This window comes from Muntiacus reevesi, chromosome 2 (assembly GCF_963930625.1).
Source record: "Muntiacus reevesi chromosome 2, mMunRee1.1, whole genome shotgun sequence".
NCBI lineage: Eukaryota > Metazoa > Chordata > Mammalia > Artiodactyla > Cervidae > Muntiacus > Muntiacus reevesi.
The window spans coordinates 76697014-76703206 of NC_089250.1; the positions used below are offsets into that span (position 1 = coordinate 76697014).

The 6193-nt window shown below is 48.4% G+C and overlaps 1 non-coding gene across 1 annotated transcript; it reads left to right on the forward strand.

The window, feature by feature from the left end:
• The first annotated feature begins 5721 nt into the window (after nt 1-5721).
• On the forward strand, nt 5722-5794 carry TRNAG-CCC (transfer RNA glycine (anticodon CCC)). The gene has a single exon. It is a non-coding gene; the product is annotated as a tRNA-Gly (tRNA).
• Nucleotides 5795-6193: the final 399 nt, after the last annotated feature.

Sequence of the window (6193 nt, forward strand, 5' to 3'; positions counted from 1 at the left end):
AGTGGGGGGCCTAGCTCTCAATCCCTGCTCTTTCTCCATAAAATGCTGGATTGCCGCATCATCTGTCTGCAAAACTGGATCAAAATTTCCTGGCAGTCATTGTTTTTAAGTTTTATTATAAGTCAGGAAGGAGAGGGTTATCCGTCCAGGCTGGAGCAGGCAGGCCCCAGAGGCAGTTGTCAGAGATTACGAAGTATCTACAAAGGGCACCAATCTCTCATCTCCAGCCAGGGACCCATGTCGGGGGAGGGAAGCAGGGCTGCTAATGACCGAGCTCAGTGAAGATGAACTCTCAGGGTGTGAGAGTGGGTGAGGCCGGACGAGACCCCCATGCAGGGGCCCACACCTTGAATGGAGTGGGAGGCATGTCCCCAGGATTCCTAAGGGTCCCTAGCATTTCGGAGGGAAATTCCAATTCCTCCCTTGCATTTACTTTCTAAAATTCTCTTGTCCATCCCACACAAAAGAAAAAAAAAGAAAAAGAAAGTGTGGTCAGAGATCATCCAGCAAGCTGATTGAAACCCTGGTGGTGTTAATCTGAAAGAAGCGTTATCTGTGCTAACCCCCTCCTGTCACCTGTGCCTGTCCTAGAATTTCCATTTAAAATGTTGGTGGTGGGCCTGGAGAGAGGAAGCCAGAGAAGGAAGATAAGGTAGTTCAGAGGCCACATGCTGGCAGCCTGCCAGGCAGCTCCTGCCTGAGGCCAAGTTTGTTTTGATGTTCACAGGAAGGGTCTGCCCGCCTGAAAGAAAATTAGGTTCCTACACAAAATCCATCTTTTGAGCTTCCCCTGAAAAATTAGAAGCCCCAGGGACTCTGGGACTGTGTCTAGACAGATGGGCAGGGGCTGGGCTGGTGTGGCCTGTGGTGAGGGCCACACTGGCCGGTTGCCACTGCCCCCAACCTCTGTCTTCCCCCATCCCTGCTGCCTCCTCTGCTGGGGCCTCTGAAGGCACCTGGGCCCGAGATGTCAGTATCCCTAAGACACAGCAAAAGAGACCTCTCATTAGCTGAACGGTGCATGGAAGATGGGGGCAGCCTAGCTGAGGCCACCCGGCCTCTGGGGTGGCCTCCTGGCTCCCACAGTGGGCTCCCTGCAGCCAGTCCTTTCTAAACAGATGGAAGAATTGGTCCAAAAGGTCCAGCTAGCCTGCAACTGCCGGGCTTCATCTCCTTGGCTGTTGTCCAGTTCTTTTTGGATAACAGCCTGCAGGGCTCCAGTGGTCTCGTCCACCTCCCCGCTGCCTCTCTCCCCCGCTGCTCCCCACTCGCCCCCCAAACACCATATTCCAGACACATTGAGCTCCTAATTCCTTAGGCAGCTTGTTGAGCTTTTTTGTGCCTTTACGAACCTGGATTTTAAATGTACAGCTTTCCTGAGATGTACTCGTTTCACCTTCCCTGGTGGCTGGCTCAGAGGGTAAAGTGTCTGCCTGCAATGCTGGAGACGCGGATTTGATCCCTGGGTCGGGAAGATTCCCCTGGAGAAGGAAATGACAACCCACTCCAGTACTCTTGCCTGGAGAATCCCACGGACGGAGAAGCCTGGGGGGCTATAGTTCACAGGGTCGCAAAAGAATTGGACACGACTTCACTTTCACTTTCACTCGTTTCACTTAAGTCTGGGGTTGGGTTAAAGCTGACAGAAACTCAAAATGAGCAAGAGGGATGCTTGTTTCTTTCGTGAAATGATGGATGGGGGTACCCAGGGCTGAGAGGCGTGGCAGCGGGGTGGTGTGGGTGGTGTAGATGCCCCATCACTTGATGTCTGGGTGCATGGCCCGATATGGTAGCACACAGATTCCAGGCACAGAGAGAGGAAGGCAGGCAGGATCCAAGAGGTAGGAGTACCATGGCTTAAGGAGGCTCCTGGAAGGGGCCTCACAGCATTCTGCCCAATGGGATGAAGCAGAGCCACCTTAAGCAGCCAGGAAAGTGGGAAATGGTGGCTCAGATGGTAAAGAATCTGTTTGCAATGTGGGAGACCCAGGTTCCATCCCAGACCCTCCTGGAAAAAGGAATGGCTACCCACTCCAGTGTTCTTGCCTGGAGAATTCCATGGACAGAGGAGCCTGATGGGCTATATTTCATGGGATCACAAAGAGTCAGACTCGACTAAGTGACAAACACACACACTCATAGGCTCATAGGCTTCCCTGGTGGGTCAGATGGTGAAGAATCTGCCTGCAATGCAGGAAACCCAGATTTAATCCCTGGATCAGGAAGATCTCCTGGAGAAGGGAATGGTTACCCAGTCCAATATTCTTGCTTGGAGAATTCCATGGACAGAGGCTATACAGTCCATGGGGTCGCAAAGAGTCAGACGTGACTGAGCAATTAACACTTTCACTTTCAAGCAGCCAGGAAACTGGGAAATATTGTTCTCAATCCAGGAAGTCATGTGCCCTTGGGAGGAGGGTTAACTGCCTCATACCTGCGAGGACCTGCAGCACTCTCCAGGAGTCTTTATGTTCTTTGCCAAAAGCACTGTGAATAGAAGCAGGATTTGCATTTAGAATCATCTGCCCCCCAAACTGTGCTCCTAACAGTTTTGCTGCGTTGCTTCCTGACAAACCGCACACACAGTAAGCCTTTCATACGGGCTCATAGAGGAAAGAGAGGTGGATTTGGGTTTGGGTGTGCTTGGAAAGTGTGGGTCTGGGGAGGCCGGCTGCTTCTGTAGTTTTCTTAGAGGAGGATGTGAGTGAGTGTTGGAATTGATAAAATTTGAAACCAGAGGACATGGTTCTTCTATTTTTTTGAAGATTTATTTATTTACTTTTGGCAGTGCTGGGTCTTCATTGCTGCGTGCAGGCTTTCTGTACTTGTAGTGAGCAGGGGTTACTCTTGTTGCAACGTGTGGGCTTCTCATTGCAGTGGCTTCTATTGTTTCCGAGCACGGGCGCAGTTGTGGCGCAGGCGCTTAGCTGCTCCGTGACATATGGGATCTTCCCAGACCAGGGATCAAACCCACGCACGTCCTCTGCATTGGCATGTGGATTCTTAACCGTTGGACCACCAGGGAAGCCCCTCTTCTTTTTAAATTTAACTGACTTAATTCGATTTGATGCAGATGTCATAAAATGCACGTGTTTTAAGCGTGGAGCTTGACAAGTTGTTGTTTTTTTTTGCTTGGGAAGTTTTGACACCTGTAAACTGTCTTGCTATAGTCACCTCAGTTAAGACAGAACATTTCCATCATTCCAGAAGGGCTTCCCAGGTGACTCAGTGATATAGAATCTGCTTGCCAATGCAGGAGACACAGGAGATGCAGGTTTGACCCCCGACTCGGGAAGAAACCCACTTCAGGTTTCTTGCCTGGAAGATCTCATGGACAGAGGAGCCTGGTCGGCTGCAGTCCATGGGGTCGCAGAGCTGGACACGACTGAGGGCAGCGCACGGCATCACTTCAGGACGTTCTCTTCTGTCTCCTGGTAGCCAGCCTCCAACTCTCACCCGACTCCAGGCAGTTACCACTCCATGTTCTATCATTATATATTAGTTTTGCCTGTTCTCACACTTCACATGAATGAAATCACACCATTTGGGCTCTTTTATGTCTGATCTCTTTAGCTCAGCATTTTGTTTTTCTGTGTAATCCATGTTATTGCTTATGGCATTGGTTTGTTACTTTTTATTGTCAAGTACTTTTCTACTGTATGACTGAGCCTCAGATTGCTTATCCATTTATTGTTGTTTGGTGAATTTGAGTGGTTTCCAGTTTTGGCATTCATGTGCAAGTCTTTTAATTTTTATTTTCTTGCTTAAATACATAATAGTTACATAATAGTTGGATTGTTTAGTCATATGATTGGTATACATTTACTTTTGTAATAAACTGCTAAATGTTTTCCAAAGTGGATCAACCATAGTACATTTCACCAGCTGTGTGTGAGTTTCAGGTGCTTCACACCTTCACCAGCACTTGATTTTATCAGGTTGTTTTATTTTTTAACTGGCCCTGTTCTAATGGATTTGCAGTAACATCTCATGGTGGTTTTTGCATTTCCCTCATGACAAAAGATGTCACATGTTTACTGGCCATTTCTCTATCTCCTTTTTGAAGTGTCTGTTTGACTCTTTTGTTCACTTTATTATTGGGCTTTTGTCTTTTTATTGAGTTGTGAGAGTTCATCGGAAAAGACCCTGATGCTGGGAAAGATTGAAGGCAAAAGAAGAGAAGGGCGGCAGAGGATGAGATGGTTAGATAGCATCACTGACTCAATGGAAGTGAATTTGAGCAAACTCTGGGAGATGAAGGACAGGGAAGCCTGGTGTGCTGCAGTCCATGGGGTCTCAAAGAGCCAGACACGAGTTAGTGACTGAACAACAACAAGAAGAGTTCATTATATATTCTGGATACAAGTCCTTCGTCTGATATAGGGTATTTTGAATATTTTCTCCCAGTTCACGGCTTGCCTTTTTATTTTCTTAATGGGGTCTTTGGTTGGGCAGAAGCTTCTAATTTTGATGAATTTGTCCAACTTTGCTTTTATGAGTGAGGCTTTGGTGTCATGTTGTAAAACATGCTGTGTGTCTGCCGTATAGATGGTCATCAGAAAGTCTTTGTTTGGGTGGTTAGCTCTTTCAGGCAGAAGTTGCTTGAAAATCTGTGAAGATGTGACTTCCCTGGGCTCTCTCTGGTTGTGGGGTCTGTATTGGAAGCCTGCTCCCCATTCCTCTGACCCTCTTAGAGCCCAGGGGTGAGGCTAATGAGGGGCCAGAGTCAGCGAGTGTGAGCATGCCTATGTGTACACTGAAAACAAGCAAACCATTCTGATTTTTGATCTTCCCTGGGCGAGGTTTCTCCAGGCGCCTTGCTGGCCTGATGTTCTCGGGAAATGTTGCTTCATAAATATTGAATTGTGTCGTTGCCTTCTGCACACGCCTCTGGCGACTGCTTCCTAGAAATGAATTTGGAGTCTTGCGGTAATTACCCCTGGAAGTGTTCATTCAAGTCTGAGACCAGATTAAATAATAAATAGGAATGTCATTTCTTCGTTCCAATTTAGAACCCTTGTCTCATTATTTTTCTGGATGAAATTGAATGTCTTGGCGGAGGAACTTGAGGGGAGGGGGGAGTGGGGATCGAGCATGAGGAGGTGTGAAGACAGGACATGATGCTGGAGGACAGGATTCTGGAGGGGGAGCAGGGCCTTCTCTCCTCCAAGGTCTGGGCCGGGTAGCGGGGCGCTCAGGCTGGTGGGGACTGGGAGGGTCAGGCAGACTTGGGGACATGCCCGCATGGGCCGCTGTCCTTGCCCGGGACCATCTCCACTTCTCACCTCTTTAACATTTTCCCCATACAGGAAACTGTAAGGTTTTCTTTAATGCAGAAAAGCCTTAAGAGGAAAAAAATAATCCGTCCATTGTCCTGCCACCCAAAGTCAACTGCTATTAGCATTTGGGGGCATTTCTTTTCCTAAGCTTTTCTCCTGGCTGAGTTTTTTTTTTTTTTTTTTTTTTAATATAACTTGAGACCATACAGTAAAAGCAATCGTATCTCCTGCTGTGAGTACTGGTTCACCTTTAAGAGGAACAGGATTGCTATTTCCTTGCAGTTTGAACATGAACTGCAAGTTCAGTGCGCTCCCGGGCCCTTGTCTTTTCCACCCTTGCATCCCCAGCGGCGCCCACCCGGCACACTCAGCAAGCATGTGTTGGAAGGATGGGTTACTTTTAGTGCCTGTGAGTTGCGCCTTAAGAAGAGGAGCCAAGGTTTCCCTGATGGTCCAGTGGCTAAGACTCCGTGCTCCCAATGCAGGGGGCCCAGGTTCGACCCCTGGTCAGGGAGTTAGATCTCACATGCTGCAACTGAGACCCGGTGCAGTCAAATGGAGAAATGGCTTTTTTAAAGATGGGCCAGCAGTACAGGGTCCGTGTGGTGAGCAGACATATGCTTAGAACTTTGCAGAGTTTATCTCGCTTGCCATGCACGTTGCCCTCCTAAGAGACCATCCTTTCCGTGCTGAGAGCACGGAACTTGGAACACGTCTGGCGGTGTGGTGTTGTACTGGAGAACATGTGATTTGGAGCGGAACTGTGTTTGTATCCTAGATCTACGACTTTCTGCCTGTGTGACCCAGGATAAACCACCTAACCTCTCTGAGCCTCAGTGTCTTCAGGTTTAAGCAGGCTCTAAAAAGATGCAGTAAAATAACTCAGAGCCTGGCAGAGAGAAAGTGGCTTGGAC